This window comes from Alligator mississippiensis, chromosome 9 (assembly GCF_030867095.1).
Source record: "Alligator mississippiensis isolate rAllMis1 chromosome 9, rAllMis1, whole genome shotgun sequence".
NCBI classification, from domain to species: Eukaryota; Metazoa; Chordata; order Crocodylia; family Alligatoridae; genus Alligator; species Alligator mississippiensis.
In genome coordinates, this window is record NC_081832.1 from 62,955,198 (window position 1) to 62,974,617 (window position 19,420).

The window sequence follows — 19,420 nt, forward strand, 5'->3', positions numbered from 1 at the left end:
TGGAATGTTACAACCGACATTGCCAGCAAAGATGTTCTTAGTGAGAGGAAAAAAAAGACAGACAGACATAGGGTGCTTGTACACATGATGGGGTTTTAGTCCTTAGGGTTGTATTCTATGCCCCCTAAATTGAAAAGCAAGTTTTTAATTGGTGGGTTTTAAATTGTGGGTTTATTTTTCCGTCACTGTATATAAGTTATTGTCCGGACAGCTGCAGGCGCCTGCTTGAAGGCAGAAGCAGCAAGGGGCCCGATCCTTTTTTTTCTGCTTGCCTCTCTCATGGCTGGGCAGCCATTAATCTGTGCCATTAATCTGCCAGCTCACCCTGCAGCTGCAGGAGATGTGGGCAGGCTCCATAAAAAAAAAATGATTGGGCCCCTTGCTGCTTCTGCCTTCGGAGGCAGCTAGCAGGACATTGGGGACTTCCTGAGAATAGGCTGGCTTGCCCATGGGGCAGCATGAGGAGGTGGCAGGAGGGTAGCTGGGTGTGCTGGTGGCTGGAGAAGGTTATGGGGATGGTGCACAGGGCATTGGAAGCCCAGGTGGATTCGGGGAAGTTAGTTCACCCAAGTAGCCCTGTGCCCCATGCATTGTCCCTGTTGCCTTGTCTGGCCACCAGCACACCCAACTGCCCTCCTGCCATGTCCCCACATTGCCCCAGGGGCAAGTCAGCCTGTTCCCAGGTGGCCGCAGGTGTCCTGCTGCCCAGAACAGCCTGCCAGAGGCACACGCAGTGAGGGGTCAGATCCCTTTTTTGCAGAGCCTACCTGCCTCTCCCTGCCTGGCCAGGGGGTGAGCTGACTAATGGCTGCAACGTTCCAAGTTGCAACATTGCAAACTCATTTTAAACACCTCCAACGTGTGTACGTGTAATATGCAATGCCATCAAGCCACACAAAGGGAAATTTTCATCATGTGTACATCATGACATTGTCACATGTACAAGTGCCTTTAGGGCCTGTTTCTCTGCTCATGTATCACAGCTATATACTACCCTAATTGGTGATGTGTAACTTATCACAGTTACACATCACTGTAACTCCATTTACTTCAGCGCATTTAATTGTAGCAATTAAGGGGAAAACCTGGTAATCCTCTGGATAATTCATTGAAAAACAAATATGGGTGCTTGGCATTGAACAAAAAAACAAAAGTGTTAACAGGCATCATTGGGACAGAAAAGATTACTGAAAATATTCAATGGTACTTAATTTGGAATACTGTATTTTTTCTAGCCAATATCTCTAGAAGGCATAAGGGAAATACACGTAGAGTGCTAAAAGATGAGCCATTTATTTTATAGAGGAAATGGACAAAGAGGGGACAAGCTGCTGCTCAATGCATTTAATCAAGAAGATAGATCAGGAATCTAGCCTGAAATCCTTTCTCTGTACACTCCCTAATCTGTCTCCAACTTGAGTTTCACTTAGGTTTCTCCTAGATAACAGTGTAGAGAAAGTAGACCAGATGCTACAATTTACTTGCTCTCTTTGCACAAGAGCATGGGGACATAGCATGATGCTGAAGGTAGCATGTTTGAAACCAATAAACATAGTAACCTTTTTTAGAAAACCTAGTTAACCCTGGAGAAATCCCTGTCACAATATATTATTGAGACCAAGAGTTTAAAAAAACTGGGCATTATATGGACAGCAAGAACATCCAGATTTACATTGATAAGGCTTGCAAAACAAACCAAAAGCTGGAGAGATGTAATCTCTCATGCTTCAGGCATAAGCAACCTCTAAATAATACAGAGATAGGAAAAACCTGTCTGTATGGGAGGATTATTCCATAACTGCCTATATTCCAGTTTTCTTATAGTTTCTTCTAAAGTACACTGAATGCTGCTATCATTGTACTATTTTAGATGCTCCTCTGACAATAAAATGTGTATGTGGACATGCTGTAACTATGTATCCTATTTAAAGAGTATTAAGAAAAGACATGCCAAGGAGCAATGACGAAAAGTTGCAAAGACAAGAGACGATGGGGCCTATACCAATAATATAATGGGGTTGTTGAGGAAAGCAGTTACTCCAGTTGTGCTCTGTATATGCCTCTTTCCTATGGTTTTCCTTCACAAGCTTCACAGAAGCCTATCAATGTCTATTGTATCCTACACGCCATTTTGAAGAAGCACCAGTTACCTCAGATGGTGGCAGGTCAGCTGACAAAAAGTCTGCCTTTTCTATTTCACTGCTTCCCCTGCTTTGATTCTGCTACATCAGTGCAGATTCCAGTGACTTGGAGACTGGAGCCAGTGCCTGACAATGACACCATAAATCACAGCAAGAGATCAGACTGTAGACCATTTCTCTCTGCTGGCTGCTGCTCAATGCATTGCATCAAGAAGATAGATCAGGAATCTAGCCTGAAATCATTTCTCTGTACACTCCCTAGTCTGTCTCCAACTTGAGTTTCGCTTAGCTTTCTCCTCTGACACTTGGATAGAAGGCAACTAGGGATAAGATTTTGTCAAGTCAGACAGCTGAAGGGCAGAGAGCAAAAGAATAAGCAAAATAAATAAATATGTGCCCCAGTAAAAGTTCCTCCTGAGAATCTGTGGAGAATTGCCTGTAATCAGCTAATCAGCATAATTGTTTCTAATTAGGCTCCAGAGGCACATCAGAGACATTGCTCTCTTTATGGAGGAATGGGTTTAGGGGGGAGAGGGAAGGCATCCACAGCTGTATTAATGACAATCATAACTCTCTGGGCAGCCAGGGAGGCTTCTGGTCTAATTAGAACCATTCTTACTGGAATGGGAGGCGACATGATTTGTGAAAAAGACACCCTCAGCATGTAATTTTTGATGTAACAAATCTAGAGAGATGGATGCTCTTTGATCTTGATTCTCCTGTTATTGCTGTTCACACTGGGAAGGGCACTTTAATGAAACAATCTCAGGGTAATTTACCGCCTTTGAAGTCCTGAAATGTGCTGCCAACAAAATTTCTGGTTTAGTGAAGGCTGCTGCAGCAGTCACTCAGTGTTGCTTAATGGAGCTCCAAAACTGGAACATCAAGACATCAAAGGTGAAGGTGGCATGTGATTAATAAACTAAGCTATTCATTTGTTTCTGCCTCAGAGGCAATCTGACAATTTATTGTCACTGGCTAATTTACACTTTGTGAGTACTTGCTCTTACTAGTTATGCTAGCCATAGAGCAAGATAAATTATGTTTACCTGAAGAGGGGAGGGGAATAGACCCATAGGGGTGGGGTGGGATCCATCTTCAAAGATACTTGTAGAAGTCGTAGATATAGTGAAATTTTAGACAGAGGAAACTCGATAGCAGGGACTCAATTCTGCATCCCTTCCCTCATACCTTATCACCTCCTTACTTCAGCCACATCCCTGTTTACACGCTGTCGCCAGGAAGTAAATCCCAATTAAAAGTAGATTACAAAGGAATAGGGCAGCATAATGATGAAGGACGAATTATACAAATGCTTTGCTACTTCATGTGACAGCAATAACCGAAATTGCAGAGATACCAAAGTGAAGATGTGTTAGTGCTATTAGCCCTCATTTGTAAATGACATAGCAATAAATTTGGCTATTAAGGAAGTTTAGGCCTTATCATTCACCCACTAGCTGCTGGAATGGACGATAAAGACAATATAATTTACATGGTGGTATAGCAGCTTATTATATTAATACCTGTATTTGTACAATGCATTGCTTCCAGTGCAGGGGAAAGGCCTAATACAATGATTCTCATCCTGTTTAGAGTCAGGGCACCCTTTCCAACTTTTTTGAATTTAGCAGCACCCTTGGCTGAGAACCACTGCCAAGTTGTTCTGCCTCTGTTTATCTTAGTGCATCTCAACCAGGGGGCTGCAGCATGCTTCAGGCTGTATTAGGGTTGGCTAATAGGCAGAAGCAGAGGGGTAATTAATGAGATTCAACTTCCCTGTGCCAGTGGTGGGAATGGGTCTTTCCTGCCCTGAGTATTGCCACACTTGGCTTCTCCAGCCAGGCAGTGGACAGAGATGCTTCAAACTCAGCCTGACCCTTCTGGCTGGGCAGTGCAAAGTGCTACGGCCAAATAGCCCTCCCCAGGCCAACTCTATATGCTCTTTCCAGAAACGGAGGGACATGGGACAATCCCACCTGTTCGGCATGAATCTGCTTCTGTGGGTATCATGTGGGGTTAGACCAGGAAGAGCTGTGACAAAAGTGAGGACTCTAGCCGTTGCTGCTTCCCTATCTGTCACAGTACCCCTGGAAGGGGCTCACAGCCTCCTAATGGAGAAACACTGGCCTAATAGATTGCTTCCATGGAGAAGGTGAGTGCCCCAATTCATGACAAAGCTTACCTTTGTGATCAAGGGCACAAGAAAAAAGTACCTCCCACATAACATGTCTTTTGCCAGGGATGTAAAAGGAAAGGCACAAATACACCCTTCCAAGGCAATAATATATAGAGAAGGAAAAAGTAATGTAAACCTTCTGTGTCTGTAATGAAGATATGGAGTCTGAGAATGCTGCTAGTCAGTGGCAACCCAGAGGATGTGGGGCAACTAAGGGAGAAGAACCTATACAATTGTAAAGAAATAGGCTTCATATCGCATAGACCATTTATAACAGTAAATTCCCAATTACATGTTTCTTGAAAGTTCCTTTCCAGCAGGTGTGCCACCAAGGCAGAAGCCAGTATTCAGGCTCCCATTGGTTGCCAGACTCACCTACTCTGTGAAAAGGAGTCAGCACTCCAGGAAGAAAAGCTGCCTCTTTAGAACTGTATGGAGATACTGATCTTGAATAAGTTCAAAGTTTAATGGCAGAGAGTGAGTTCAAATCTAAATTGGCTTGACAATTTGCCAAATACGCCTGGTAACTTTGATATAGATGGTATTGAAAATATGCATATGTATTATTATACTTAAGACCCATTTGCAAGACTGATCCAGGTTCAGATTGTGAATCCCCTACCATCTTGCAAGAGGCTTAACGTATTCAGATCTATCCCAGGGGTCTTGATATTGTGAAACTGGGCTAAAAATCAGATTTAAAAGATACTTAAACTCTGTCTGCACTGCAAGTTCAGTCATACTTTTGTAACCACCTTTTTGAAAGTTGTGGCTAAGGTATGTCCACAAAGCAGCATTTTTGGTTTGTTTGTTGTTGTTTGTTTTTTACAAGGGAAATGTGCTGACCCCATTTGCAGATCCACAGTGACACTGCTTAGCTGTGCTTGCATCACTGTATTGGTAGTATCTGGACAACTATAGTACAGTGCTTCAGCAAATGATTGAGCTCAAAAAACATGCACTTATACTAGCACCAGCAGCCTGCAGAACAAAACATCCAGGGACATCCTATTGTACAGTGACTGCAAGGTGGAAAACCAGCCGAACTGGTTACACAGGAATGGATAGGTGGTCTTTAGTACACATCTTGGAGCACTGTGTTCAACCAATTACAGGAAGTTATCCAGTTGCCAGCCAAGGATGCCACATTTATTAGCTGAATATTAGCTCTGTTATATGTGGGCCAATAGTGTCATGAAGCAGTTACAAACTCAGTTTAAAGTCCCATTGTAAGCAGGACCTTGTGTGATATATCTGCCATTTAAGAGGAGATTGGGATATCAAGAGAAATAGTGTTCCTTCTTTTATTCCAGTGCTTTCCTTTCCAGATCTGCATGTTCAGAGATGTGCAAAGTTGAAGAACAGCAGCCACAACCAAGAGTACACTTTCAGGCCTGTGAAAAATATTGCTTCCAGTGCAGGTGAAGTTGTAGATGAAGGCTCCATAGCAAGCTGTCCTTTCCCAAGTTCAGTCTTGCGGAGATCTCAAAGGAACCAGAAGCTTAGTATTAGGCAGAAAAAAAAGTTAATTATGTTAATACTCTTTTCCATCTCCTTGGTCTAGGGGGTTTAACATACAGCATCCTGGATCCTGTCACTGCACAACATGATTAGACTTCAAAGAATACAGTGCAAGGGGGAGGGGGTGGTAACAGCCAGGCAACAAGAACAGGACAGGGGAAAAATAAGAAGCTTGTAAAAACAAAACAAAAAACCCCCAAAAAACAAACCCCAGAAAATAAACCCTAACAACCCACCCAGGTCATATAATGTATAATCACTGTCCATCTTAAATGGCCTCTTTTTATTAGCAGGTTTAAAGGACCTCAGACAGCAGCAAAATGTTATCAGAGGTCCATAGCCATAGGCATAGAGCAAGGAAAGTGAATTTGAGGACTCAGCTACATCTGGAGTTTATCAGCTCTTTTCCTGGCTAGTATTACAGTAAACAATTATCTGTAGATCAGGAGACAGCAGGGACTTTAAAGACCCAAATTACAGAGAAAGGGAGAGAGAGAAGGAGAATACAGGAGATAAAAAGGAGTCTATGCATCTTATCGTACTAATGAAATCAACCTGACAATCACGCCAGGCTGCAAGGGTATTACGCTGTCTGGTATTAAATGAGCAGTTACAGCACAGGCTCCTGTATCAAACAGCAAATAGACACGAAAGAAATGAAAAATGCACAACTAGGTCATGGCAAATGATTTATAGGGAGCATTGAGACAACTGGTCAGTTTTAAAACCTTTGTCAAGTGAGCTGTCAGGTTGACAATATAGTCAAATGCTTTGATTAGTATTTCAATGGATGAGGAATGTTCTGAAGAATTAAGTATGAGGAATACCTCTGTGATCTCTGAACTGCTATGAATAAGGAAATGGTAATTGCCCATAGGTATTGTTCTCTTCATCCTTATCTATCAAATGGCAGTCACCTGTCATAGAGGCAGGAAAAATTCTCTCTCTAGCTTACCGAAAAAATTGAATAGTTTGAACTGTTGATGCATTAAAGTAGTCATTGGCTGACAGGATGCAATTGAGAATGATATTGTAATGTTTTTATACATGTCTATTGGTCAACTTAAAAACATGTGAGATACTACAGTATAAGTTGTCCTTTGTTTTTATCTAGGAACGATCTAGTCTCTCCTCTGAGTACGCTAGCTGCATAAATTCAGGGACCTGTAAAGGAGGGAGACTAAAATGGGAGACACCAATTTAGCCGCTGTACTCAGATGCATTAGAACAGCAATAGCTTTAGTTGAAAGATACATCTGAGCTCACCATCACCAAGGACTGCATCAGGCAATTGCAGGCACGAGGTTGCAAAATGTGCTACTTAGGATCACTAATCTGGGAAGCTGGGTGAATATGGAGAAATTGTTTCCATGAATGTTTAAAGAAATGAACTTGTTTCCACTGTTCTCAGAGTTTGTGTTGGATTTTATGTTAGTTTTCTGTGATGGGTTTAGTGGACAGGGAAACATAGAGAAAGCCATTTTTTAAGCAGCCAGTGAAGTTCATGACAAGAAAGTCTTGGGCCAAATTCTCAACTGTCATCCAAGCCCTTTGTGCCACGCTGACAGCACTAAAAGGACTAGAAACCTGCCAAGTCTCTCTACCTGTGTGTTTCAACACCACTAGCCCATCTGAGCTCTCCTACCAGCCGGAGCAGTAGAACAATGGACCAAGGTCCCTTAGGAAATTGTGGACTCTCCATCCTTGTAAGTTTTCAGTAAGAAGCTGTACAGGCATCTTTCTCATATGGTTTAGGAATAGCAAATCCTGCATCTGTGCAGGGGGTTGAACTAGCTGAGCTTTGCGGTCCTTTCCAACTCTATGATTTCACAGAATACAGGTGTGTTAGGAGGGCACAGGGACAGGGTAAAAACATTATCTCAACTACTCTTAATTGTTTAACTTTTCTAAGGTGAGAAAGGACCCTGCCGCCGGGTCCTTCCTTTCATGCTCCTCTTTTTTCTCCTTGTTCTGTTTTTCAAAGTGTGGTCACACTGGAGAATTTGGCCCACTGATTCTGCCCCAGAAACCAGTTAGGATAATCCAGTCCTTCAGCAGAAGGTACCCCAGTTATGTGTCTCCTGGAAACCAAGCAACACAGTTCAAGTATCAAATAGTTGCCACAAGTCAATGATGAAAAATCTCCCCAAAATAGTTCTGAACAACACATCGGAAAAAATCAGGATCTCCTCAGAGACAAGTTGTGAAGAGGAGAGAGGCCAAATTTACTGCATTCGTTATGTATTACAAGCTATTCATCCAGCTCTACTAATCTGCATAGTGGTTGGCGTAGTCTCCAAACCACTGTTCCTCCTGTCAGGATTCAAGACATTCCTAGTCTTGTGTGTTCAAAGCCAGAACTTCATCAATTGAGCACAAAGCTCCCTGGGATTCGCACGTCTGCTTTTGAGATTCCATAAGCATTTGGCCTGTGAGAAAAATGCACCTGTACAAAGCATGCTACCCTTAAATGTCTCCCTGTAATAATCTTGATTGAAGCTTTTTGTGTGGCATACTTTGAAACCGAAGCTACCAATGTATGCACTTCCTTTGTAGGGTATACAGAAAAATACAGTCTAAGCTTTTTAAATGGTGCGTGACTCCAAAATCACTCTCTTTATTATCAATATATTTGACAGCATAACCAGTGCCTTGTCAACATTAGGTAATGAGGCTAAAAAAAAAGTCGTCCGAGAAAACAAAGTGAAATCAGAGGTGAAATTTCAGCTTTGAGGGTCACTTGAGATGGAATCAAAGATCTACATTACTTTACAGGGTTTTAAGGTTGTTTTTTTCCCCTTTTTGCTACAAGCCTCGAGGCACTGTAACAACTTTCCTGACTAATAAATGCTGTAATCCTGTAATTGGCAGTTACATATTTGTGCATGTTAGACCAAATACAGTTAAAAATTTTCCAGTGGAATGAGGAAAAACAAAGATAGTTGGTTACTTGTTTGACAGAGGAAACAATGAATGCACATTTGCATCCTGCCTTCAGATTAGGGATGGGACAGTCAGTTAGGTTGAAAGATGATCCAACCCAAATATTTACCTAAATATTCATTTTGAGATTTGAAAAAAGTACACTTAAGTTCTAGTATTAGACTTGCATTACCCTTTCAGCATCCTGGACCAACCAGGATGGGAAATGAGGGTGGCAACATACTATGTATTATAGAATGGGATTATACATTGATTGAAAAACCATGAGGGAGTCTTCTCAGTCTCTCTGTCTCCCTTTCCCAACACTGTGGGCATTAGGCACATAATCATGCATGCTGAGTATGCTTCCAAAGTCAGTGAAAACAAAGGGAGACTCACCATTAGGCAGGATTAAAATGTATCCTCTGACTGCACTGAAAACTGTAAAAATGCCTGGGGATATCCTTCAAGGTTCTGAGATTTTTTTTTTTGATGATCATCAAGCCTGCTTGACTCACCTTGTTGACAAGTTGTAGAGCAGCTAGAGCACTTTAAGCAAATCTGCCTGTAGTTTTCCATTGATCCACTGGCTTGAAGCGTAATGTGTAATTTGGATTCTATTTATGTCACAGAGGGATCTTATCTTGATCTCTCTAATAGTTTTTCAAGTGGTAACATTTTATTTGGAAAAAGAGCAAATGATGAGGAGTGCTCATTAAGCTGGCATTACACAATATGTTTACATTTGTGTTAGGATTCATCATTTGATGTCATTTTCAATTCCACACCCCTCCCCCAAATCTTCAGTTTTTTAAGCTTCTGTCAGATTGCTAGAACACATTATTTAAATAGTATATATGTGCATATTATATATATGTGTGTGTGGTGGAGCACCGTCAGGGCGCTTGCCACTTAGTGGGCTGTTGCAGGCAACAGATGAGTCTGCATGGTGAGCAGCAGGGAGACCCCCCGACCCCAGTACCCAACTTAAGGGGGAAGGTGTGTGGCAGAGCATCTTTGGTGTCTGCTACTTTAAGGCTGAGAGCAGGCAGCTGGCACATACGGGCCAGCCCTGATGAGGCAGCCATTTTAACAGTGGTGGATTTACCATGAAACAAACTGTGCAGTGGCACGGGGCCCCACCACTGGCACTGCTGCCACCAGAGACCCTCCTGCATTTTGTCTGTGGCCCTGTCTCCTGCCCAAGTGGTTGTGGGCTTCTTCAGTTGTTCTGGCCGGAAATTCTGGCCACTGCCTCTCCCCCACGGCCAGTGTACTACGCTAATTCCCCCACAGATGTGCCATGCCATGGGAGGTGGGGCCCCACACCCTGCTTGGATCCCAGGGCCCCACTAACCATAAATCCGCCATTGCATTTTAGATCCAAGGTCTCAGGGCTAAGGCAGTAGTCTGTTGCTGGCAGCTGGGGAGCAACAACTCCTGGATGAGCTGCTGCTTGGAACACCCTGGAGGTAAGGGAGGAACTATGGGGATGGTAGGAGGTTCCTAGGGGCCCAGTGAGGTCCCAAGCCCCAGGGAGGCTTTGGGCCTAAAGAGAACAAGGCCCAGCCTGGGAAGGGGCTTATTGTTGGCGGGCCTACACAGGGGCTAGGCAAGCCCCTGATTTAGAGCAGGCAGGGGTGAGGCCTGGGGCTCAGGAGAACCGAGTTGAGAGTAGAGCTGTGTTATGAAGATCTCTGGGGCTCTAAGCAAGCCCAGTATGAAATGGCTGTGTGGTGAGGCCCATAAGGTGACTCCTGCTACCTAAGGAAGTCAGCTACTGCAGTGTTGGAACCAGAGCACCCCAACTGGTCAATGCAAGAGGTCCAGGGCTGGAAGGCTAAAGGGCAATGAAGCCCAATGCAAGGGGAAGACCTGTGCCATGATGAGGTATCTGGCACGCCGACTGGCCTGGAGGTGGAGCCTGGGGCTGGGGAGGCTAAAGTTCCCCTCAATTGGGGCGATGGGGGATATCACTGCCTAGGGGAAGAAAGGCTGAGCAAGACAGAAGGTTGAAATGAAGGAGGCTGAAGCTCAGCCTCTGGAGGGAAGGCATCCAAGAAGGGGTCTGGAGAGTTGAGCCAGTAGGAGGCAGCCAGCAGCCACCCAGGAACAATGAGTAGCCTTGTAAGGATAAGACCAGGACAGGTAGGCCTGCATTGGTCCTGGGTATGACAAAAAACTGCACCCTGCTGGGGAACGATGGTTTGGTGGGGCTGCCAGTGGCAGAGCAGCTTCCCAGAAATACCAGGCCAGATGCCTACCTAGTGAAAGGTGAGGAGGGGCGCCTTAAAACCCCAGCCCCCACATTCTGGTGGGATACCCAAATCTAGGGACAGGCATGGGGGCTAGGCATATCTCTGGACACCTGAGCCCCATGGGCTGGAAGACCCTGGAGGCTCCAGTAAGGGGGCAGATAGTTAGAATGGTTCCAGTGAGGGGACAGGATGGGGCCAGGTCCCACAGGGGGAGCACAGGACCCCAGTGGCCCCTGTAAAGGGGGACCAAAAGACCCAGTGAAGGGCTAGGGTCAAAGTCAGCCCAGTGTAAGGCACAAGGCCAGTGCCACATAGAGTAGGGAAGCTCAAGCAACCTGAAGGGCTCTGTGTGCACTGGTCAGAATGAAAGTAGTTAAAGCCCGATGACCCAAAGGGGGTTGCTCAGGGAGCAAGGGCAGGTTGAGAGTGGCCCTAGGTAGGGTGGTATGAAAGAGGCCCAGTGAAAGAGGGTAGAGTGTAAGAGGTCCCAATGAGAGGGGCATGGTATGTATGCAGCCCAGTGAAGTGCTATAGGCCCAGCATAGGACTGAGTTTGGCCTGGCCTTAAGCCAGCTGTGTAATAATAACCTGGAAGGCCCCAGTGAGAGGTCGTAGGTAGAAGGCCCTAGCAGGAAGGCATAAATTGAAGCCCCAGGAAGGGGGCAGAGAGGCCAACATAAGTCTTCAGATGTGGTGAGGCCAAGTTTGGGTCAAAGGTTAAGAACTTGTTTTGGAAGCTATCTGCAAGTCATGGGACACAATAAAGGGAGGACAGAGTCGTGTATAGTGCTCCCTGGCATTGGGGCATTAAATAGGCAGCCTCCCGCATTGTACACTAGTTTATGGAACAGCAAAGTCGTGGCTGGTGAGACTGGGTGGACTTCTCTACTTAGATAGGTGAGTGGGCCAATGTTGAGACCCAGCCCCAAGATGGCCCCCTGTCACAGTGTGTTTATGTATAGGTTACGTGTGTGTTTATATCACACACACACACATACAATTGGTCTAGGCTCTTTGTCTCCGAAGCCTAATTTTTACTACATAAGCCCTGCAGAGTAACCTGAAGAGGGCTAGACAGAATCCTTCCTTTGTACAAGAACTCTCCGCTGGCAGAGCTCTGTCAGAAGTGGCCCAGGAGTTATTCTGTCCCCACAACCTTGGGCATCAGAAGAAAAAGGGGGCCATATCAGAAATGTTTTGGGGCAAGTCTGGGAGGAAGCAGTGATATGGCAGAATAAACCTTGAATACTACTGAAACTCAAACCCAAAGAACCTAATACATATCCACTGAAGTTGATTTGGTTCTGAAAGAATGATCATAATTCTTTGACTGTGTATGCTGGGACATGTTCTAAATTGGTATAAACTGAGAATTATGTAAATCCATTTATTTCATTAGTTGTATGACAATATGACCCAGTACTGTGTTGTTACAGCAGGGTGGCAACTGGGGGCTGTATATTTTTCCCAGGAGGCTCAACTCATGTTTTTCCCTCTATTTTTGAAAACTAAAAGTTTAAAACAATACAGTATTGAACTTCGCAAAAGACGTATGCAAAGAATTATAAAGCAGTTTACAAACTAAGAGGTTTTTTGTTGTTTTTTTAATTTTGTTTTGTTTTTAAATGGCCAGCAAGTCAAGGTAATTTGTGCACCTGAATCTTGCAGCGCACTTTATTTGCAAAAATAACCCAGATCTCTAAAAACAAGACATATATGGCAAATGTTTCCTTTCCCCTCTCTTTATCTAATGGTTTAAGTCTCTCACTATTTCTCCCTGAGGCAGTTGTTAGTGCATTTTTTCCAGATTTCCCAGGCAGATATATTATCTTGAGATACACCCCCTGGTTGTGCATGTCACATACTACTGTTTGACGTGATGCCTCACTAAAAGACATACCACCCTAGGGGACAGTGGTGGGGTGGGGTACATTGATTGTGTACTTGCTTGGCTATCACAGTTAAATAAAGAAACAGATTAAATATATCAATATAATGTTACTCACAAAATGTCCTCTAACCACAAAGAGAAGCAACAGCTATGTTCTTTCATCCTCGCTTAACTTTCATTGTTTTTTGTGTGGAGAGGTGGAAAACCAGTATGTTAAAGGCAACATCTTCAGTGTTGTCTCTGGTGCAGGGTCTTTCCTTAGGCAAAAAGATTGTAGGCCAAAGCCTATGAAAAAGTTTCTCCATGGACTTCAGTAAACTTTGGCCACTGAAGACCTGAGACCTGCCACTGGGAAGAATTTTGAGCTGATCAGTTGTCCCAGTGTGTCCAAAGCACTGTACTGCTGGAGGCACTGTTAGTTGAATGTGATGCAAAACCAAGCCTTGACCATTTGTGGTCAGTCAAAAATCCCATGAAACCTTTCACAAGACTAATGATTGCTGCCCTAGAAGGTTCTGATTATGCTTTGTTTTGAGTAATGACTTTCTCTTTGCCTATCTGTCTAAATTCCCCTTGTAGTCTCAGGTGGGTGTGGCGCTACTCTTGCTTACTTTCTTTTGGCCCTTGTTCACACTGTTAAATGGAAGGTATACTCCATTCCAGAAGGGATTGTGTTCCAGGGTGGATAAGGTGCTACTACCATGTAGTATATACAGAGCCAAAATCTACTAGTGGAAATCTGAAATAATTCAGCTTGAGAATCACTTAATAAATCAACAATGGAACAAACACTTTGGAACAAAAACAATGGAACAAAAACAGAGGGGTTTTTTGTGTTTGCCATACATATATACCTGGTAAACACAAAAAACCTCTGTCCCCCCTGGCTCCAATACCACAGGCCTCAATTCAACTCAAAGTGAAAAAAATATAGCTAGGCAAATCTATTTTTTCCTCTCTTCTATAAACCAGTTGCTAGATAGCTTCAAATTCACATGAGCAAACATACAGGCAGCAGGACCGTACTTTTACTCTGAATTAGTACCTATTTAATGTGAGCAGAATGTAGCTTACAGTGTGTAAAGCACTTTGAGAATTCTCTGGGATCAAGCTTTATAAGCCTACAATATTAAATTCTGTGAACACTGGTGAAAGTGAAAGAAATTAACCTCTAAAAGGAAGTAAAGATAATATGTAGCACTTTGAGGAGATTCATACACTGCTCTCCAAAAAACAAATGAGTCATTGGGGCTCTCTGGATGGTAGAGGCCTTCTAGCATCTTAGGATCTTTCATCCTATAGGACCACCAATGAAGAATCTACCATGAATAAACTGTACTGGGTAACAGACAGAAGTGCAAAAGAGAAAAGAGGCAGAAGTCAGATGTGGAGCCATAAAGAGAATAATTTTAAACTAAATTAGGAAGTTTAGAGGACTGAGATTTTGTCAGAAGGAATGGCCATGACTTGCAGGAAAAGCATCTTTGTTGAAAAGACAGACAATCCTAAGAACCATTTTTCAGGACTCCAGCTCTGATCCATAAGGAAGCACGTACAGCAACCTCTATTGTGAACAGTCCCTAGCCAGTTCTACCTTACAACAGGGGCTCCTACACCAAACAACAAAGTGAAAGATGGGAACAATGAGGGACATGGCCACAATTACCCTCTTTGACTGCAGGGCTGAGGAAGGGCAGTTCCTTCCAAAACAATGGCCCTATTAAATCCATTATTCTTACTCATTGTGAATCAGATGCTATTTCAAAGCATTTGTTACATTGCCAAAGGGATAATTCTTTCAAAACTAAAGATGGTCAAATCCTAACATGTTTACAGGGTCAGATTAATCTGTTTTAGTCTGAGCTCTGCCAAAGCTCAAGAACTTGAAAAAATTAGAATATTATATAGCCAATTTTCTTAAGGTCTTCCATACTGACCCTTCCACCCCTCCCTCAACAAGGGCTTTGCCCAAACATAAGTATTTCAGCATCCCTCTCACAAATAGATGCTAACTCTCAGGTCCTGAAACTCAATAGTAACTTTTAAATTAATGTTCCAAAAGTCATTAACTGTTCTAGATTATTCTGCAAGCCAAAACATTTCCAATGCTTTCTATTTTTAAATGTATTGAAGCTCTTTGTCTTTTCTCATTTAGATTACTTGATTTTTATTTTCCTGGTCACTTATGCAGCAATAATTCAAATTAGAGCTCTGTATTCTCAACTGAAGTTGTTTATGACCTTTATTTTTGTTGTTTCTCTCTTTTAGATAAAGCAAGCCCACCAAAAATAAAAGAAGTTAAATGTGCCAAGTGATTTCGTTTTAACACCAGTCTAAAAGGGGAATAGCTGGTTTGTCAGTTATTTCTTTGTATGTGTTATAAATTATTTTCTCTTACTTCAGTCCAGCAATATAAAACATACCTGTTCACAAAAATTTTCAAGGGATAACATTAACAGTCATAGTAGGAAAAGTTATTTTTCTACCTTCAACATGTCTACCACAGTCCTTCATCTCCTTTATATCTCTGCTGAAGAAAAACAAGTGAACAGCATACTGGTCATATTAACGGGAGTGTCACTTGCAAATCAAGTTAAGTGACTCTTCCACTCAATTCAGCATTGGTGAGGCCTCAGTTGGAGTACTGTGTCTAATTTTGCATCCCACACTCCAAGAAAGATATGACCATATTGGGAAGAGTCCAGTGCAGAGTAAGAAAAATTATTGTCTGGGAATCAGGATTTATGAGGAAAAGTTGAAAGAGCTAGAGTTATTTAGCCTAAAGCAGAGAAGACTGAGGGGGCAGGGGAGGAGAGGGTAGGGAGGGATTTCATAACAATCTTTAAATACTTGAAGGGTGAATAAAGAGAGGATGGATATAGGGTTTTCTTTGTGGCTCTATGGAACAGGACAAGGAGCAATAGCCTCAAGCTGCGGTAGATGAAATCTAGGCTGGAAATTAGAAGGAACTTTCTGGCTGTGAGGGTGGTTAAGCATTGGAACAGATTATCTGGAGAAACTGTGGAGTCTCCATCCTTGGAAATTTTCAAGGGCAGGTTAGAGAGACACTTGGCTGGGACTACCCTGCCTTGAGCAAGGGGCTTCACTAGATGACCTTGTGAGGTCTCTTCCAGACCTTCTTTCCTCTGATCCTATAATTTCTTTAGCTAGTGCTAGTGGTAAGGTGATCTTTTAATATAATTGTTTAACCTCAGAAAGGAGTGGGCCTTTATGAGGGAATTGTTCACAGGGTTTGTAGGTATCACTCATTTACTTTGTATCTTAATCTTAAACCTGACATGACTGTCTTTAGCTCTACTCCTCTGAACTCCAGACCTTTTCTCAAAGGGCGCGTCTACATGTGCATTTACTGCAGAGTAACTTACTGCACAGTAAGCAGTTTTTAGGCTGGTGTCTACACGTGCAGCCGTTAAAGTGCAGTAATGCTGTGTGTGGACTGACTTGGGACTAAAGTTAGTCCCACATCAGTCCACACACACAGTGTTACTACGCAGTAAGGTGTCTAACACATGCATTACTGCACAGTAACTAATTGGGTGTAAATTTGATACCTGCATGATGCAGGTATCAAATTTATGCTCAAGTCAGCGTAAGTCATTCTAATTACTGTGCAGTATGGGTGTGCACGTGTAGATGCATGCCTGTACTGCACAGGAATTTTTGGTTACTGCTCAGTAACCTAAATTACTGTGCAGTAAATGTGCATGTGTAGACATGCCCAAAAAGTAAAAATGTGTGCATGTGTGCTTTTTCTTTCAGGTAAATAAAACTTTTCCGCATACAAAATAACCACTCTGGTAATTATTTAGGCAAAAATAAGAGAAAATCATATCCTTCACAATCTACAAAGAATATTGTAGAGGTCAGTAAAGGACTTTCCTTCCATCAACTGGATAGATGTCTGTGCCAGGTGGGAGATAATTGGAGAATTTTCAGGCCTGAGGATGCCTTAAAATTTTGAAAAATTCTAGTTTGCCATGTTAGAGCTGTTTATACTAAAAAATGGAGTCTCACTTTTCCAAAGACAGAAGAAAGTACAGCTTGAACCAACACCACTGGAGTTCTAATGATGGACTCCTGTTTCTCTACTCTTGCATCCTTATTTCTTGCAATGGGTGAGTCTAAGCTGATCAGAGGCATCAGTTTCCCTTTGACTTCATGTTGTCTTATACATCAGGTCATTGTGTCAGAAAACATGGCCAACATAAGCACTATGATCATTGTACAAGAAGCTAATATATGTTTAAAAGCATTAAGCAAAGTGAAAACACAACCAAAATAAACCATGGAGCATGCAATGAAATTGAAAGATGGCAAATGCTACGCTGATGATGGAAAAGAAAGAAACTTGGGCAGAGTTAGTCAGTGGAGCATATTACCACATGGGCTCCTTGAGGACATGAGCTTACAAGAATTCATGAAGGAATTATATTCTATAATCCTATATTGATAACAAGAGTTGTCAGTTTTATGAATAAATATTAAAAGAGCAAACAAAAGTTGTGGAAGAGCCATTGAAACAGCAGACTTCAGGGCTTAAGTTTTCAAAGACTGATTAATGGAGGTTACTAGGAAGTTTTATCTAGGGGAAAGACATTAGGATTTATGCCTTCAATCACTTAGGTGCTCTTGAAAATCTCCACCCTTGGGTTGGATGGACGTCCAATTGATGAAGAATGACATTTCCTGTTGGTGCATGTTCCTAATTGTCAAACCAAAACAAACAAGGAACAAATTTGTAAAACTTATGGTTGATTCCTGGCAAGGATTTTTGTGGTGAGCAAGAGTACATAGCTCATCAAATGCTTGTCTATATACCTCCCAACTACACAACTGATCCAATAAAAAATAATACCCACAAAAATCCTTGCTTCTCAAATTTTTCCTGGACTCTGACAGCTACATCACCCCAACACTACCACAATAGGCTCCTGGATAATTTGGAAAGGGGAAATAAAACAGTTTTCTCAATAAAGGAAAACAAATAATTTGCTCAACTCTGCCCTTCCCTTGGTTGTTATATATTCCTTGAAAAAGCAAATGCCTTTGCAATTTGCCTTATTACACAATGTGCAAAGCCTCTAGCTTATTCATCCTTAGTTATTAGTTTTTAATTGATACCAAATACATGCTAGATGAAAGCAAGGTCCATCCCTGAAAAATATCCCAGAAGGAGCAGGTCAAGTTGGGATGGAGTTTATTATAGGAAAAGTGATTTGCACTGCGATTTAGAAGACTCTTCTTACCTGTAGCATTAGAGGACACCTGGCAGCATAGGTTTGTAACCTAGTGATCATGATCAGTTCTTCAAGGCTGTATGAGCAGAGGTCTTGAAACCTGTGGGGAGGAGACCACTCCCTTTCACAAGCAACTAGAAATGGGGACTAAACTAAGCCAGGGATGAAAGGATGCAGGCTCTATGAAAACAGCGCTAAGTAGCACATGTACTCACAGAGTGCAAAATCTCCCTTTTCACCTAGTGCAAACAGATGATGTAACATCAGTTGGGAAGAGAAAAGCCTTGAAAGCCTGAGCAGTCTTTTGTTCATAGTTTCATATAGAGACTTAGAAAGATCATAGAACCCCGCTCCTAATATAAAGATTGCTTTTAACTAGGCACCCAAGCAGTATGCTAAGATGACAGCATCCGCGGTAGCTTTGAGTCATTGCAAAATAATTGTTGCAAACTTTTATAGATGTACTTTGTGGGTTTCTTCCTTTTCTCCTTGATCTGTGTGGCTGACTCATGGCTGGAAGAGGAGACTGAAAAGCCAGTTGCCAAAGCATCTCAAATCACCCAGTTCCTTGGAATAACTAGTCGAAGCTGATTTCATTTCATTGACATTGTGACACTGAAGCTTCTGTTCTATCATCCTGTACAGCCAATAGCTGGATGTTCTGTAACTTGTTTGGAAATGAGCAAGTATCAGCACAGGAGAAAAAAGTCTGTTGTATTATGCAGCCTATTGTCTGGAATTTACAAAAGTGGTTGGGATTTATCAAAAGTAAAACAATGAACAGGCCAGATGAGTGGCCTGGGCTGGTATCTCTGTCCAGTGTCAGGGCTGTCTACATTTAAGAAACTACTAGCACTCAGACTGGCAATTGGGGTGCTTGTTTAGCCTCAAAAGAGGCCAAGCATGTAACTGATATTAAAAACTGATGTGTAAATCATTTCTCCAGGTTATGATCCAAATGTCTTTTCCCTAGGTTATGATCAACACATATAGGCAAAGAGGAGTAGGAACAGCTTGTATTGCCACTATCTATGCAGTCTCACCTCTATGGATAAAAAGAGGACTTCAGTTTTGAAAGCTCTTGTTGTAACCTATTGTAAGTATTAAGGCTCTGATTCAGGAAAAAACTTAATGCATGTCCTTAAATTTAAAGCAAATGATTAGCACCATTGATTTCAGTAGAATAACTTGTGTGCTGGATGTTAAGGATGTAATTACTGGTAAGTGGTTTGCTATAGAGAGGGTTCAAG

The 19,420-nt window shown here is 42.4% G+C and overlaps 1 long non-coding RNA gene across 2 annotated transcripts in view; it reads left to right on the forward strand.

Annotated features, from left to right (window-relative positions):
* The window catches only part of LOC109280878 (uncharacterized), a 40,086-nt gene that overhangs the window by 11,322 nt on the left and 9,344 nt on the right, over window positions 1–19,420 (forward strand). For both annotated transcript variants that reach the window (XR_009464398.1, XR_002087335.2), the window contains exon 2: window positions 19,144–19,266. This is a non-coding gene — a long non-coding RNA (uncharacterized LOC109280878). The remainder of the gene's footprint in view (window positions 1–19,143; window positions 19,267–19,420) is intronic.